Consider the following 18351-nt stretch of genomic DNA (forward strand, 5'->3'; position numbering starts at 1 on the left):
AGGAATCAGGGTGGATGGGGCTGGGGCTCTAGGAATTGCGGGAACAGCTGGAATGTTCATTGCTCTGTTGGGTTCCCCATCTGCCATGTCAGGCTCCATGTTCTGACGGCTGGGCTGTCTGAAATATGCATAGGTGTTTTACTTCCAGTGTTCAGAAAAGGGGTCCTCATCAATAGGGCAGCATCTTAGGAAGGAGACATTGCAGCATTAAGCAGCATTAGCTAGGGAGCAGTGCCTCTAGCCACCTTCTTTAAGCTGTTTGCTTTCTGAAGTCCTCTGGTCTTTGCTGTCTGTCCAAATGAGAGGCATTCTGGTTCCTACTTGGGTAACATTAGGAAGGTAGTCAGAGCCGGGTTGCTGGAAACCAAATCACGTTCCAGTTCTTAGTCATTATTCTAACAGCCTGAGACTTCAAACACTTTTTTGAAATGCAGCAATTGATTGATTTGTACTGGACCTGAGGGCTGTCATATATGTACTTGAGTTTCAAGTAATAGCATGCTTTGATCATTCTCTGATCGTACCTGTGTCTTTCTGGGGATTCTGCATACAGCCATGAGCATCTGATCGCTTCAGTAAGTCTTTTCTTGTAGTTATGCTTGAGACTTACAGATTGAAATCTATTTTTTAGTATAAATTTCACTTTGCATCTCCATTACATTACCCTGAGGATATTAAATGGATCTTTTAAACTTATGTCTGTTAGGCAGGTTAGCTATGACTTGACCTCAGGACAGTAAAGGTGTTCATTATATAAAGGGAATGTTTTTTGGGGATGAGAACTGTTGTTCTCAGTTAAGGATAAAACAAGGAAGTAAGTGATGGAGAAGGGAAAGATAGGGTGTGGCCCAACTCTTTTTGGGGTCATTTATGCCTGTCCTTTCATTGCTTTTCCCTAGTCAGAGATTCATCTAGTTACTTCCTTTCCAGATTTTCAGTTTCACAGGAAATGGCGTGGAACCATGGGAGTGAATTATAGAACCTGTGGAGAACATGCATAAGTAGTATAGGAAGGTCACAATGGAACTCTGGCAAACACCTCCAGCTTGACTCTAAAAGAAGAGAGATGCCCCTGAAGAAATTTTATTTTTATTTATCTATTTTTAAAGATATATTTGAGAGAGAGGGAGAGAGGATCCCAAGCAGACTCCCCGCTGAGCTTGGAGCCCAGTGCGGGGCTCGATCCCACTACCATGAGATCCTGACCTGAGCTGAAATCAAGAGTCGGACACTCAACTGAGTGAGCCACCCAGGCGCCCCATAATTCTTTTTGTTGTTTTTTTTTAAATTTATTTTATTAAGTAGGCTCCATGCCCAACGTGGGGCTTGACCTCATCACCCTGAGATCAAGTCGTGTGCTCTACCAGCTGAGCCAGTCAGGTGCCCCTCGCCCCTAAAGAAATTTTAGAATGGGCAGAGAAACAAGGAAAACCGAAAGAGCTTGGGAGCTCCTCCAGCACCTCACATTGCTGCCGGAGAAGGCCCACGACTGCAGGGCGGTGCCGCTATACGTCTGCTGTGTCTCTTGTCTCTAAACCCAGCCGGGTCCTCAGAGCTGTTGGGCCGTCCCATCGTCTGCCCCGAGCCAGTGTGTGCTCACCGCCTACAGCCGGTCTAGTTTCACCGTTCTCTCAAAGCGGTGTGCCTCATCACCCCTCACTCGGCGATGACTGGATTTCCTGCTTCGTAGTGAAAAGAACACTAGGTTTTCTCCACCTACAGAATCATCTGCTTCCAGCCTTACCTGCTTTGTTCCTTTCGAAGTGGAAAAGGTATCCCTTCTGTGTGAGTAATTCGTCAACTGTGCCATGTCGAGCTGCGTCTCCTGTCCCCAGAGTTTTCTGCCTCTGTCGCTCCCCACTACTGCGTGTGATAAGAAATTGTGTACTTTAACTCTCCCTGAACCTGATGTCCAGAGCCACCACCTTTTTTCTCTTTTTTACAATCAAGCTCTAGCATTGTCTACCCTTTCTGTCTCTACTTCCTTTCTCACGCCTAAATATGATCTGAGCCGAAATCAAGAGTCTGACGCTTACCTGACTGCCTCCCAGGCACCCCATCTGCCTTCATCTTTATGTTATAGTTGGCCCTCTTGAGCCCACTTATTTAAGTGTTATTTTAGTTTTCATGGTCCCAATCTCTAGATTCGCCTTGTGTTCCCCTGCCTCTTCTAAAATTTCTTCAGGGGCATCTCTTCCTTTAGAGTCTTAGTAGTAGGCATTTGCTAGGGTTCCATCATGACCTTTTTTTTTCCTTTCAAGATTTTATTTATTAGAGAGCTAGAGAGAGAGAGAGAGTGAGAGTGCAGTAGCAGGGAGGAGGGGGCGAGAGAGGGAGAAGTAGGCTCCCCACTGAGCAGGGAGCCTGATGCAGTACTCAATCTGAGGACCCTGGGATCATGACCTGAGCTGAAGGCAGACGTTTAACCAACTGAGCCACCCAGGTGCCCCTATGGTGACCTTCTTATTTTATTTCTATACATTCTCCATAGGTTCTGTGATTCACTCTCATGGTTCCGCTTCTATTCATAATACCCAAATCTCTGTCTCCACTCATTCTGCCAACATGTGTAGTCAGCAGCTGAGGTGGGCATCTCTACGTGCCGTTTTCCAGCTCTACTCAGATAGTAAATGGCACCCACCAGTTGCCAAGTGTACTGTTTTGTAGGGCTGGCATAACAAAATACCACAGACTAGGGGCTTAAACAAAAGAAGTTTATTTCCTCACAGTTCTGGAGGCTGGAAGTCCAAGATCAAGGTGTTAGCAAACTTGATGTCTCCTGAGGCCTCTCTCCTGGGCTGGCAGATGGTCACCTCACTGGGGCCTCACATGGCCTTTCCTCTGTGCGTGTGCATCCCTGGTGTCCGTCTCTTCCTATAAGGATTCCGGTCATACTGGATTAGGACCCCACTTTTATGAGTTCATTTAACCTTAATTACCTCTTTAAAGCCTATCCCCAAGTATGGTCACATTAGGGTTAGGGCTTCAACACATTTTTGGGAGAACATAAATTTCCGCCTCTCCGTGCTTCCCTGCTGTGTGGCAGCAGCCTCCCCTGCCGACAGTCCAGCCTCCCGATGCCTCCCTCGTGATCTTTCAGACTGCAGTGGCTTCCCCTCCCTAAAGTCCAGGTTTCTGTCTGGTGTTGAGAAGACTGTCGTGCCGTGGACTCAGACCCTGTCACAGGTCCCTCCGCTTCTCACCCCATATGCTCCAGTCTCCCTGAGCTTCTGTGGTTCAGAAAGCGCCATGGCCATCTGCACCACTGGACCTCTTTACGTTCGTGCAGTTTGCTCCGTCTGGGTTTCTTGCCTCCCCTGCCCCTGTCCACCTGGCAAACGCTCATCCACGAAAGCTCCCATTGCTGGGGATAACCCCCAGCTGCACCATTTGGTACCCTACACCTTTTTTGGTGTTCCCACCTATTTCTTGCATTACAGTCCTTTATAATTTATTTGCCCCCCTACTAGACTGTGAGCTTCTTGAAAGCAGGGGCTGTGCTCCCTTCTCACGCCTCCATGGTGCTCCGTGTTAGGAAAGCCTTCCCCAGCCCAGAATGCCTGTGCCACGGGACCCGGCAGAGGCGCAGCCTCGTGCGGGTGTGGGCGGATGGAGGCTGCTGCAGTTGCCTGGAGCTCCAGAAGGTGGAGCCACACTCCACTGTTGTGGGGTGCTAGTGTACGTGGACTGGCATCCTGTCACTGCCAACAACCGGTCAGCGGGATCGTGGCCCCCAGCGTGGAGGCCTGCCCCGGTCTAGGCTTGTCCAGGGGGAGCCGCTAGCACCTGAGCACTTACTGTGTGCTGGGTTAAGCACTTCTAATGGGTGGCTCATTGGATCCTCACAAGAACTGTAAGGTAAGTACTATTGTAACTGGTTTTACTACTGGGGAAACAGCTCTGAGTTACTATGTGCCAGAGCTGGGATTTATATCCAGATCTGACTCAGACTACATCTGAAATTAAGGCATGGCTGTACCTCTGGGAGGCTGGGGGTGGCCAGGTTCAGGCTCCAGGACTGAGAATGCAGAGACAGCAAAGGGGTTCTTGCTCTCCCAGGCTGTTCATATTATTCGATAATTTGTTCTTTTCCCTTAATAGATTGTGAACATCTTTCCATATTGTAGTGGTTTTAAAGTATGTCTACAAATGCTTTGATACTCCTCCCACAAAAGGTAGAGCCTGATTCCCCCACCCCTTGAATATTGAATAGAATGTGGCAGGAGTGATGCTGAGTGACAGGCTGGATTAGGAAGGTGATACTCAGCATACGAAAATCCAAGCTCTTTCTTGGGATGCATGCCTTGGAATCCCTTGGCTTTGCTGAGAGATCTCATGCTGGAGAGATCACCTGGAGGGGCAGGGGCAGGAGGGGGGAGGGAAGAAGGGAGAGACAGATGCCCAAAGAGTCTTCACAGTACAGTGCTACCTGAGAATGAGCAAGCCTTAAGGTAATTCCAGTGCCCAGCTTTGAGGCTGGTACCAAATGGTGCAGAGACAAGCTCTCCTTGCCAAACCCTCACCGACTGCAGACCAGTGAGCAAAATACAGTACAGCTCTTCCTTGACTTATGATGAGGTTGTGTCCTGATAAACCCATTGTAAGTTGAAAATATAAATTGAAAATGCATTTAAAACACCTATCAAACACCATAGCTTAGCCTAGCCCACCTTAAACATGCTGAGAACACTCACACTAGCCTACAGTGGGGCAAGATCATCTGACGCAAAGCCCATTTTATAATAAAGCGTTGACTATGTCATGTAATTCATTAATACCGAAAGTGACAAACAATGGTTGCGTGTATCCGTTGTTGACCCCCCTGATCGTGTGGCTGGCGGGGAGCTGCAGCATCATGAGAGGATCGTACTGCACCTTGCGAGCCTGGGAAAAGATCCAAATTCCAAATTTGAAGTACAGTTTCCACCAAATGTGTCTTGTTTTTGCACCATTGTAAAGTCAAAAAATCTTAAGTTGGAACTACCATGTTGGGTACTGCCTGTAACTGCTGCTAATATTTAAGCTTCAGGCTGGGGTAGCTTGTTACTCAGCACTAGCTAACTGAAATAGATGTCAGCAAGGACAGTGGTGTGCCCTAGTTTGAATTCCATGATGTAGGTGTATCAATTTGTACAGTCATTGGACAGCTGGTCTCCCAGTATTTTATTTATGTGAAAAAATATTCATGTGGAGGTTTACAGATCTCTAACACAGATATCAGTCCTTTGTCTTCGACAGTTGTCACCTTCATCTAGCATTTTGGGATGGTGGGGTGTTGTCTCATCCACCTGGGTCAGTCCCTCCATGCTGTAGCTGTATTGTTGGTCTACAGTGTGTCAGGCATGTTCTAAGCGTCGTGAAGGAACCAGATGATACCTCTGACTTCATGGAGCTTTTGTTCTTGTGGGGAGATAGACAATAAAGGTGTGAAATGGGTAAAATCCGGCCCCATTACTGTGAGTGTGGAAAGAAAGGAGGGGAAAGGTTTCAAGCAATGAAGACAGCCTCTTGGAGGTCAGCTTCAAAGGAATCACAGGCTTCATTCTAATTTTTTTTTCTTTTAGTTTTAAATTTTGAAATGGCTTCCTGTTTGACTTCTGGGAGAAGAATGAAGGCATTTTGCCTGAGAACATGGCAGTTTGAAGATTGGCTTCTGGTTATAATTTCTTCACTCAGTTGACTGTGTCTGATAACTTCTTTAGGAGAAATCCCTAGAGGTGGAATGTTTGAGATTCAGAGTAGTTGGAATTTTAAAAAAGATTTTATGTATTTATTTGAGAGAGAGCACATGCACAAGTTGGGGGAAGGCAGAGGGAGAGGGAGAAACAGACTCCCGCTGAGCATGGAGCCTGACATGGGGCTTGATCCCAGGACCCTAAGATCAGGACCTGAGCTGAAGGCAGATGCTTCTTAACCAACTGAGCCACCCAGATACCCCAGAGTAGTTGGAATTTTAAGGTCATTTCTGCATAGACCCAAGCTCCCACTGAAGGATCTGCTGACTTACACTCCTCCCAGTGATGCAAGCCAGGGCTTCACCACAGGGTGCCTGGATGTCCGAGCTCTAGTGGGTTCCAGAGGGTGCTCTGCTGGGTTTGAGCACTTTCTGTGTTTGCCTCGTTTTGTGACAAGCCCTGGACTGCATTAGACGTTGCCATTGTTTTCCATTAGAGCCAATCTGATTCAGGGGGAATAGTATCTCTTTGATGTTGTGGTTTGCATTTCTTTAATTACCAGTGAGGGTTAATACTTTTCATATGCTGATTATCCTATTGCGTTTCTTCTTTTGTGACTTTTCTTGTTCTTGTCCCTGACTCATTGCTCTGCTGGGACCATTGCTTTTTTTCGATTTTTAAGTACTACCTAGAAGTTACCAGCAGAGGGCAGCAGTGCACCAGGGTGCTGAGGAAATGGTGTTGGACCCTGAACCTCAACAGTGTTATTTTGGACAAAGGCAAAGCCTGGGTCCTGGGGTGTTGGCATCAATGGACTTGGGGGGAACTTAGAACAGTCAAGATGGTTAATTTCCTATACAAATCGAGTTATTCATCTGAAATGGGTGGGTTTGGAACAAGAAGATGACTTTTGAAAGGCCAAGACTGTATGTCCCAGAGTGGTAAATGAATTCTGTCTGGTAGGAGACACCCAGGAGCTCTTAGACAAGGGCTGTCATTGTGGCACTGTGAGTCCCAGGTTGTTGCCAGAGTAAGGGTGTGTGTGTGTGTGTGTGCACGCACATATGCATGCACATGCCCTCCCTATCCTCCAGAAAGGTAGAACACAATTGCATGTATGCTAGCCTCTCTCTGTGAGCTGTCTTGTTCTGTCCTCAATCTCACTGAGAAATTGAAGCAGCTTAATAGGGAGGGCCTGGTGATGCTGCTGAAATGTGGAATTGTGAAGGGCAGGGCACTCGTGAATGCTGCCCCAGCCTCCTGACCCCTAGGAGCTAGATGAGCATCAGGGCGATAGGAAGCCCTGAAATCATATGCAGACCTATCAAGCACTTACATATCTTCTTTAAAAAACATTTAATTTTGGGGCGCCTGGGTGGCTCAGTCTGCCTTCGGCTCAGGTCATGGTCCCGGGGTCCTGGGATTGAGCCCTGCATCGGGCTCCCTGCTCCGCGGGAAGCCTGCTTCTCCCTCTCCCACTCCCCCCTGCTTGTGTTCCCTCTCTCGCTGTGTCTCTGTCAAATAAATAAAATCTTTAAAAAAATAAAAAAACAAAAAACATTTAATTTTGAGATAATTTTAGATTCCACTATAGAATTAGTTGCAAAAATAGTAGCGACCCTGTGTACCTTTCACCCAGTTCCACCAGTGCTAACATCTCTCTTAACTTTAGTATAATATCTAAACCAGGAATTGACATTGGTACAATCCAGGCCTTATTCAGATACCATGACCTTTACATGCATTTGTGTGTGCGCATGACATTGCTGAGCCACGTGAGCGGTCCTAGGCCATCTTTTGGAATTCTTGTTTTGCGCAAAAAGTATACCCATATTTAAGTCATTGTTAGTAGCATTTTGTTACTTGCAGCTATAACATTCCTAATATACCTCCAGTTGCAAGTGTAGGAAACCTGTTGCAAACTTGCTCAATTTAAAGAAAAGAAAAAAAAAAGGAAGGGGGGAATATTGGTTCATGTAATAAAATCCAGAGGAATGACTAAACTGGCCTCCAGAGGCTCAGAATGTCGTCAGAAAACTTGCTCCATGGGGCGCCTGGGTGGCTCAGTTGGTTAAGCACCTGACTCTTGGTTTCGGCTCAGGTCATGATCTCTTGGTGTTGGGCTCCACGCTCAGCGGGGAGTCTGCTTGAGATTCTTTCCCCCTCCGTCTTCCCCCTCCCCGCTCCTCCCCGTGCTTGTGCACACGTGCACGTGCTCTCTCTCTCAAATAAAATCTTTAAAAAAAGAAAAAGAAAAAGAAAGAAAGGAACTTGCTCCATTTCTCTGCAATGTCCATGGCTCTGCACACTTTTGAGTTCTGGCTTTATTCTCAGGGCACCTTCCCTCAAGATCAAGAGAAGCTGTAGCAGTCCTACACCTTTCATCCTCACTGCAGGTCGCACGGAAGTGAGGGACTCCGGGGCTTTCATCACTCCCTACAGCGGTTGTAAGGTTCATTCTAATTGGACCAGCCTGGGTCAGGTGCCCCTCTCTCAACCAATCACGGGCCAAGGGAATGACATTCAGTGATTGGCCTGTGCCTGGACTCCTAATCCCTCCTTGAACACCTGGAGATAGGGATATTTTATTGGTTTAATCTAAGCTTAAACTGGAGATGAGGTGATCCTACCCTGACCACATGGGAGAAGGGAGGTGTCTGAAAAGAAATTTGAGGTGCTACTACGAGTGGGAGGGGAAATGGAGGCTGGACAGCAAACTGCCCGGGTCTACTACCTCCAGCATAGGGTGTCCCTCTCTGGTCCAATCAGCTATGACTGGGAGGACAGGATCATATGGTACAGGCATGTCTACCCGGATGGGGGTGCAGTTCTGACATAAAGGAGTTGACAGCTGGACCACAATAGTGGTTCATGCCTCCGAGACACTGTTCCGCAGGTCTCCATGTGCCTCAGGCCTTTAAGCTGGTTGTGACGTCTCTAGCCATCCCCACTGGCCAGGGGCCCAGCGGGCCACCTAGGAGATGCTATGGTTGAGACAGGGTCTTGCGTTTCAGCTGCATATGCCAGGCAGTGCTTAGGATGTATTTAGATAGGAAACCCCACCTCCACGCCCCACCCCATCCACACTGCGTTCACTGGCTGCCCACTGTGTCCTCAGGCTGTCCAGTCCAGTCCTCACTTTCCTGCTGTACTCTTCCCTACCCCCACCATGAAGTCCACCCCGTCCAAATGGGCACAGAGGTCTTCAGAGAGACTTTCCTGTGGCAAGGTGGCTTCTCTTGCCTCTCAATAGCCAGGCTTTTGGAAAAGCTCAAGATTTCCTGAAGTGTGCTATTTGTACCATGGTGTTAAGTGACATATGCATCAATTTTTTTTAACATTCCTTTTTATTTATTATTTTTTAAAGATTTATTTATTTGGGAGAGAGAGAGCAGGAGGGAGGGGCAGGGGGAGAGGGAGAGAGAGTCTTAAGCAGACTCTGTGCTCAGTGCGAGCCTGTCGCTTTATTCCATCTCATGATCCTGAGATCACGACCCCAGCCAAAACCAAGCCAGGTCGCTTAACTGCACCACCCAGGCGCCCCAACATTCCTTTTTAAATCTTTTTACTTAAAAAATCTTTTTACTTAAAACTCTTTTGAAATAGAGATATAGAAATATGCAAAACAAAGGTAGAGCTTAATGAAGTATTGTAAGGCAAGCACCCTAAATGCTCTTGTAACGCAAGAGGTGGAATGTTGCAGCCACCCCAGCAGCTCCTCCACGTTCCTGGGCCAAATCACAGTCATGTCCCCCCCACCCCCGCCGCCAAGAGTAACCACTGCCTGCTTTTTATAGTAACCACTTCCTTGTGTTTCTTTATAGTTTCAGCATCCAAGTGTGCATCTTTAGAAACTATGGTTCAGTCTTGCCCACTTTTTTTTTTAAAGATTTATTTATTTGAGAGAGCGAGCGAGCGCATGAGCAGGAGAGGCAGGGGGAGAGGGAGACAGAATCTCAAGCAGAGTCCTCGCTGAGTGCGGAGCCTGACACAGGGCTTGATCTCATGACCCTAAGCCAAAACCAAGACTTGGATGTTTAACTGACTGTGCCAACCAGGCACCCCAGTCTTGCCCACTTTTAAAAATACATCTTTACCTCTCTTTAATCTTCAGAGTCTCCTCTTATCCCTTTCCTTTCCTTTCATTTTATCTGTTGAAGAATCCAAGCCCTTGGACTGTAGCGTTTCCCACTGTCTGGGGTTTGTTTGCTGCCCGCTCCTGGGACAGTTCCATATGCTCTGCTGCCCTTTGTATTTGCTGCTCATTGTCCGCTGGATCTAGAAGCTTGATGAGACCTGGTTTCTGTCTTTTTGGCAAGACTCTAGGTGGTGATGTGTTCCTTCATCAGGGGCCACATAATGTCAGGCTGCCGCTCCCTCTGTGGTGTTTGTAGCTACGGATGCTCAGTTCCTAGATTCATTAATTCACTGGGGGTCCAAGATGGTGACATATATTGTTTTCATTGTGCTATGATTCACATTCTATTGCTTATTAATTTTGTCATTCCACACAATTTATAAGTAAATAGGCTTTGAGAAAATGTCTTGAGAGTGTTAAACAGATGATGGCATCGTTGATGAGACCGTTCCAGTGTTCTACACGAGGTAATGAAAAGAACCACAGCTGCCACCACTACCAAATGATGATATTTTAATTCCATCATTTCTTTTTCATTTATTTGCTGGATTTCTTTATAAACAGATGCTTCCTCTCATCTACCATGAGGTTACCCAGTGGTATGGCTCATGTAGAAGAGGCAGGATAAATGCTTCCTTTATTCCCTATATTTATCAGTTTGCAGAATAATAAGCTCCTTCCTTATTATCCTCTGCAGGTGACCAAGTTCATTTTTTCAGTATCATCATGAACTCACAGATTTAAATAAATTTGATGAGTTTCAATTTGTTGCAATTATTACAATGTTCAAAGCTCAAACTGTCCTATCTTTGGTCAGTGGGAACCCCTGTGGGTTGGCTTCTGGGTTCTTTTGACATTACCCTAGTCTACGTATAGCCTATCCATGATGGCTTGCATGCCTCCATTTATGTCAGGATGGTCCAGACGCCTTTTGTACATTTTCTCCTCCTGCTGTCAGTCATTTCTCCGTACAGCCCTGACTTTTAGTGGGAAATGGCCTTTTGTGACCACAATGTGGACTCCAGGGATGCTCACTGCTATGAATTGGTCCTTGTTTCCAGGCGTTTTGAATGGACGGAGCTCTTAGGTATAGATAGAATGATAGATTAAATACCTCACAAGTTCATACTGTTTTTCCAATTAAATTTCAGGACTATGGATTTTTTATTTAATCTTTTAAAAAATTACAGCTGTCTCTTCTTTCTTCCACACTGAGCATCCTGATTTTAGGACACAGGGGACGATAGTTAAAATAGCTCATAATTACTCATTTGTTTTAGGCAACATTACACACACAACAGGGAATATCAGTACTAATGCTGCTACCAGCAGAATGACAACTGAGAAGAGTTTAAAAGTTCTCGTGCTCGCTCCAGCAGGACACAGAATAAAACTGGAATGATACTGAGAAGATTAGCATGGCCTCTACACAAGGATGACACACAAATTCGTGAAGTGTTCCATATTAAAAAAAAAAAAGTTTGTACCCCAATGTTTATAGCTGTTCTGTAGCTACATCAATAGAGCTTATACTCTTCATATACCATATTCTCTGCCTTTTAAGCCTCATACAGTTTTGGTTCTACCAGTAACTATGTATTTAATGCTGTCTGCTAGTTCTTATGCTGATGTAGCTAGTAATTTTGGCAGTCTGAGTCTTGTTCTCTAGTAAATTCTTCAGGAAGTGCTCATGGAAACAGTATTCCCTGAGTTCTTGTACACTGATAACAGTGTGTACCTTTTACACTTGAAAGTCAGTTTTCTTGAATATAAATTCCTTGGCTCACACTTCTGCCTTAGATAGCTCACACCATTTTTTTTCGGATACAAAGAAGTGCTGTTGAAAAATCTGATGATAATCTAATTTTCTTTCCCTTGTAAGTCACTTGTTCTTCTTCACTTCGATTATTAAAGGATTCCCCCTCCCTTAATATCCAGTCAATTTACTAAAGTATGTCTTGGTGTTGCTCATTCTGAGTCAGTTTTCTCAAGCATATTGTATTCTTTTTTAACATATATGCACCAGTTACTCATCTATTGATTCTCAGCTTCCAAAACCATCTTCACTGTCTGCTCTGCAATAATGGAGCTGCACCCCATAGCTATTTCTCCTTTGAGAGTTAAACTTTGTCAGTAGAGCGTGCTGTAGGGGACTGGAGGAGGAAGGGGTTTCTCTTCTTGACTCTAGTGTGCCTCATGCATAAGCCTATGCAGTGCCTACCATGCATGGAGCACAGGGCATTACCCATGGAAAACTTCCCTTGGCATTCCCTTGGGTGGTCTCAGCTTCAGCAAACTTCTCCACCATCCAGTGAGTCACAGCTGTGTTCCCTTCCAAGGTCTTGGCATCAGTTCTGAGGAAGGAGGACCTTTTCTTGGTACCTCTGTCTCAGACCTGGGTGTAGAGATTTTGCCCTTTATCTGCTACTTCTGCATTCCTTAAAGTTCCTTTTAGTCTTTACTGGCCATTCCTCCATTATTCCAACCTCCTGTTATAGTTAGTAATCCCTGATATGAAACTTTCCTGTTCAAACTCCTTTGTGGTTTCTTTCTCCTACATGGATCCTGACTAATGCAACGTAGTATCAAATCACTGCCGTCCTGCACTCCCCCCCCCCCACTTTTTCTAATTTCAGGGAAATTTCCTTGAATTTTAGTTTCTAGTATTTGTTCTGTTCCCTTGTTATGAGTTTCAGTTTCAGGCACTGCTTTGACTATTTCCTATATTTGTCATTTTCTTTTGAACTCCTTTATGTGTACTTCTCACATTTTATTTCTCATGAACGTCATCTGATTTGCTCTTGTATTTTTTCTAATTTAGTCTTCATACCTGAAATTATTGTTTCTTTATTTCTAAATTTGTCCTAAGTGCTATTGTCTCACTTCTGAGTTTTTCTAATTATGATTTTTGTAATTTCTTTTTTCTTGACTTGGAATAGTTGGTATAGTTTCACTTATTGTCTCTATGGATGTTATTCTGCTTCTTATTCTCTTTTTGTATTTTTCTTACACTTTGGGTGGGATTTTTTATTTTTTTCTTTATGTGAAATTAGTTCTCTGAACTTTTGGAATGAGGTGGGTTGAGGAAGATTTCCTAACTTCTATAATTTTAATATAGTGTTTTTTGAAAAGAATTATTAGGGGGGTCCTGGGTGATGCAGTTGGTTAAACACCTGACTCGGTTTTGGCTCAGGTCGTAACCTCAGTGTCATGAGATTGAGCCCCATGTCAGGCTCCATGTTTAGTGTGGAGCCTGCTTAAGACTTCCTCTACCTCTGTCCCTCCCCCCTGCCCTCTCTCTCTCTCTCAAATAAATAAATAAATCTTTAAAAAAAGAGAATTATTAGAACTGATAACAAGTTCAACAAGGTTGCAGGATACAGGATTAATATACAAAAACCAGTTGTATTTCTGTACACTTGCAATGCACAATCTGAAAATAAAATAAAATAAAATTCATTTACAATAACACCAAAAGGAATGAAATGAATAACTTTGACAACAGAAGTGTAAAACTTATACTCTTTTTTAAAAGATGTATTTATCTTGGAAGGGGCAGAGGGAGAGGGAGAGAGAATCCCAAGGTGAGTCTGCACTGAAGTGCAGAGCCCCATGTGGGGCTTGATCCCACAACCCCAAGACCACGACCTGAGCTGAAACCAAGAGTTGGACACTCAACTGGCTCTGCCACCCCGATGCCCCAGAAGTATAAAACTTACACTCTTAAAACTACAGAATATTGTTGAATTTTAAAATTCCAAATAAATGGAAAGACATCCTATGTTCATGGATAGAAAGACTTAACATTATTAAAATGGTAATATTCCCTCAATTGATCTGCAGACTCAATGCAATCTCTGTCAGAATTCCAGCTGACAGAATTCCAGTTCTTTGCAGAAATTGACAAACTGATCCTAAAATTCATATGAAAACTCAAGAGGCCTAGAACACCAAAAATATCTTGAAATAGAAGAAATTTGGAGGACTTTACAATTTCAAAATTTAATTAAAAAAAAAAAACCAAAACAGTGATTAAGACAATGTGGTAGTGGCATAAAGATAGGCATATAGATCAATGGAATAGAATTCAGAGTCCATAAATAAGCCTCACATTTGCAGTCGACTGATTTTTGACAAGGGTGCCAAGACAATCCATGGGGGAAAGAATAGCTTGGTTTTGTGTGTGTGTGTGTGTGTGTGTGTGTGTGTGTGTTTCAGTTTGTTTGTTTTGCAGATCTAATTGGCTTTATTAAGTGATTCATGAATCACACAGCATCCCGTCTGGTAAGTAGAAGGGCACTACCAAAATAGGGTTTTTAACAAATGATACTTATGGGACAACTGGATATCCACATGCAAAAAAATTGAAGTTGTATATCTACCTCACACTAGATACAAAATTAACCCCAAATGAATCCTAGACCTAAATATAAGAGCTAAAACTATAAAATTCTTAGAAAAAATAGAGATAAATCTTTGTCACCTCGGACACTAAGACAAAAAATAGGTAAATTGGACTTCATCAAAATTAAAAGTTTTGTGCTAAAGACACCAACAAGAAAGTTAAAAGACAACCTACTGAACAGGAGAAAAGATTTATAAATTATGTATCTGATAAGGGACTAGTATCTAGACTATATAGAGAACTCTTATAACTGAATAACAAAAAGACATATAACTTAACTGTGGTATAATAAGAAAGATACTTGGTCCTTGTTCTCAGTTCCTGGCACAGAGCTCCTAAAACTCTTGGAATTTCCTGAGTGATAAGGGTGATAGGAGTGTCTTTTTTTTTTTTTTTTAAAGATTTTATTTATTTATTTGACAGAGAGACAGCGAGAGAGGGAACACAAGCAGGGGGAGTGGGAGAGGGAGAAGCAGGCTTCCCGCTGAGCAGAGAGCCCGATGCGGGGCTCGATCCCAGGACTCTGGGATCATGGCCTGAGCCAAAGGCATACCCTTAACGATTGAGCCACCCAGGCGCCCCAGGAGTGTCTTTTTTTCTAATGAGTTGACTCTTTGTCCACCTCGAGGTAGCTTCAGGACAGGGGCTGGTTCCCAGAAAGACCAAGCCTTGATTAATAGCTTGGAACTTTCAACTCCACCCCCCAACCTCCAGGGAGGGGAGAGGGGCTGGAGATTGAGATAATCACCAATGGCACAGTCATGCCTACATAATAAAACCTCCACAAGAACCCCTAAATGACAGGGTTCAAGAGCTTCTGAGTAGGTGAACACATCCACACGTCAGGAGGATGGCACAGCCAACTCCATGAGGACAGAGGCGCCTGTGCTCAGGACTCGTTGGGATTTTCCTGAGCTTTATGAGGTATCCCAGCAAATTATTGAACCTAGGGTGGGTGGGAACCCCTGACTTTTCGCCAAGTTGGACAGAGGTGTAGGTAACCTGGATGCAATACTTGTAGCTGGCTTCTAAAGTGGGGGCGGTCTTGTGGTGCTGAGCTCTTAAACCTGTGGAGTCTGATGCTAACTCCAGGTAGTATTAGAGTACGATTGAATTATTGGACATCCAGTTGGTGTTGGAGAGTTGGAGAAACAACTGGATATCCAATAATTCAATCGTACTCTAATACTGACAGAAGTGAGGTTGGAAAAGACACCATGTATCTGGTGTCAGGAGGGAAAAATACCTCTCACCAATTAAAAAATGGGCAAAGGATCTAAATAGACATTTTTCAAAGAAGATATACAGAGGCCAATACACATGAAAAGATGCTCAACAGCATTTATCAGAGAAATGCAAATCAAAACCACAATGAGATACCACTCCACACCCACTAAAATTGCTATAATCAAAAAGACAGATAATAACAAGTGTTGGTAAGAATGTGGAGAAATTGGAGCCCTCATACACTGTGGGTGGTAATGTAAAATGGTGCAGCCACTTTGGAAAATGGCCTGGTAGTTCCTCAAGAAGTTCCACATAGAGTTACCATTTGACCCAGCAATTTCACTCCTAGGTATATACCAAGAGATGGAAACCTATGTCTATACAGAAACCTAACACAGATGTTAACCATTCTTTCTGTTGGGTATCGTGGTGGTCAGGCATGGGTCAGGCTGAGTCCTGACCGGGGGTATTCTTACCGGTTTCTTTTTTTTTTTTTTTTTTTAAATTTATTTATTTGAGAGAGAGAGAGCATGAGCTGGGGGGAGGAGCAGAGGGAGAGAGACAAGCAGACTCCACACTGAGCTTGGAGCCTGACATGGGCTCGATCGCATGACCCTGAGATCATGACCTGAGCTGAAACCAAGAGGCAGACGCTTAACTGAGCCACCCAGGTGCCCCATTACCAGGCTCTTTTTGATGACTCTTGGAGGGCAATCTTTTCTCCCCTTCTTGCACATTTTTGGAGAGTTGGGAAAAGCCTTATTGTAAGCCCCAAGGAGTACAATCAAACACTAATCTGTAACTAATCTACCTCTACAGCAGGGCCTCTGGGCATGGGACCTGAAAAGCGATGATGATCATACGAAATCAATAAGCATGGCTACAGGCATGTGCGTGTCTCACTGTTTGGTCAAGCATCCCAAAGGGACAGGAGGGTGATGATCAGTCTTTCTCTGCCATGAGTGAATCTGTGGGCCTCCACATTGCAAAGTGAGTTTTTTAGTGAGTGCTCTAACACAGGAACGGCAGACCGTGGGCAGCTGTCCACCCATTTGGGCTTTCCTCTAAGAGGCAGCTGGGGGAGGCTTAAATTCCATGCAGGAGATACTTATTCAGAAACATTAGTCAGTCCTGACATTCCATGACCTCATAAAAATGCTAACACCCTTTTTCTTATCCACATGTAACCTTAGAAAAAATTAACCTGGCCTCAGCCATAATTTATATGGGCAAATAATACCCTGCTTATACTTTAACACTGTCATCGAGAAACTTCCTTATCTTTGTCACTAAATGACACACCAAAAGTTTATTATCTGCTACTGAAGATTTGTTTTTATGGCTCTTAGAAGATGTATGGCCCTCCGACACCGACAGGAGAGTCAGACAGCTGCAGAACAAGAGCCCGACTTCCACCGAGAATGTAGCTGGGCCTGATGCTCAGTGAATATTATTTTTCACTGCCTCCCCCCGAGTGGGAAATGCCCGAAGTCACATCCAGGAGTTAACAGCCAGGACCACTTTCCAAGCTCAGGGATTGCAAGGCCCCGATGGTGGCCAGTCCTCTGTCCCCACCTGCCTCCCACTCCTGCCGTTTATGTCCCCTCTCCCAGCCCAGACCTTCACCTCCCCAGGAGAAGACTCGGGGAAAGTTGTGTCTCTTTATTTTTCCAGATGTGCTTCAGAATCATTTGGGCATGTTTCCTAAAAATTTCCATCGAGATTTTGATTGACATTACTTTAAATATATACATCAATATGAAAAGAAACATCATTACAACATTGAGTCTTATCACGAGCATGACATGTCTTTGTATTTTCTGGTCTTTTATAACTCTCAGTTTTTATTTGTTTCTGCACAATTTATTGTTAAGCTAATTCTTTTCTTTTTTAAAGATTTTATTTATTTATTTGACAGAGAGACACAGCGAGAGAGGGAACACAAGCAGGGGGAGTGGGAGAGGGAGAAGCAGGCTCCCCGCTGAGCAGGGACCCCAATGCAGGGCTCGATTCCAGGACCCTGGGATCATGACCTGAGCCGAAGGCAGACGCTTAACGACTGAGCCACTCAGGCGCCCCTGTTGAGCTAATTCTTAAGTATTTTCCTTTTACAGTTGCTATGGTCTATAGGGGTCTGCCCCCACCCTTTTGTTTTCTAGCTGTTGGTGTAGAGGAAAGGAATTGATTTGTGAATTATTTTATATCTGTTCACCTTAACTAAACTCTTATTAGTCCTAAGAATTCAATTTTTCATTTGATTATTTTAGGAATAAAGTCACATTATCAACAAATGATCATTCTATCTCCTGCCTTTCCCTTCCTCGAGCTGAACCTCTTTTTCAGCTGTTTCTTATTGTGTTCGGCAGAGCAGATCCTTTCTTAAGTAAACCTTTCGTTAGGGAAGACATTTAGGACTCCACAGAATATTTAAAGAACAAAACCATGAAAGTGACATATCTCAATTTCTGGGATGCTGCCAATGCAGTACTTAGAGGAGATTTATTGCTCCCAGTGCTTATATTACAGAGAGGAAAAAAAGAGAAACAATAAATCAAGTCCATACCTGATGAACTTTGTTCCCTTTAAGTTACAAACCAAGAGAAAGGAGAAAAAGGAAGTAGTAAATTTAAACAAAATGGAGGAAGAAGAGAATTGATAAATTTAATCAACAGCACGTGGGAGGAGATGGCTCTTCTGCAGAATGGGGCAAAGCGGCGCAGGAGGGAGGAAGGGGCCCAGCGCTTTCTGGCAGCCTGCTCCTCCTTCCCATCAGATACCTGGGGGCAGGTGGGCTTGGGTGCAGGTGACCCTGTGGCCACCCACTGGCCGTGGACTCTTGACTGGAGTTCTTACCCCAGGGAATACCCCAGAAGGACTTGGGGCGGGATAGAGAATGCTCAAAATCA

General features: G+C 44.4%; 1 pseudogene; it reads left to right on the plus strand.

The window, feature by feature from the left end:
• Positions 1-11170: 11170 nt before the first annotated feature.
• Positions 11171-11283, plus strand: LOC118520977 (U6 spliceosomal RNA; annotated as a pseudogene).
• Positions 11284-18351: the final 7068 nt, after the last annotated feature.

The sequence above is a fragment of the Halichoerus grypus genome, chromosome 4 (assembly GCF_964656455.1).
Source record: "Halichoerus grypus chromosome 4, mHalGry1.hap1.1, whole genome shotgun sequence".
Taxonomy (NCBI): Eukaryota; Metazoa; Chordata; class Mammalia; order Carnivora; family Phocidae; genus Halichoerus; species Halichoerus grypus.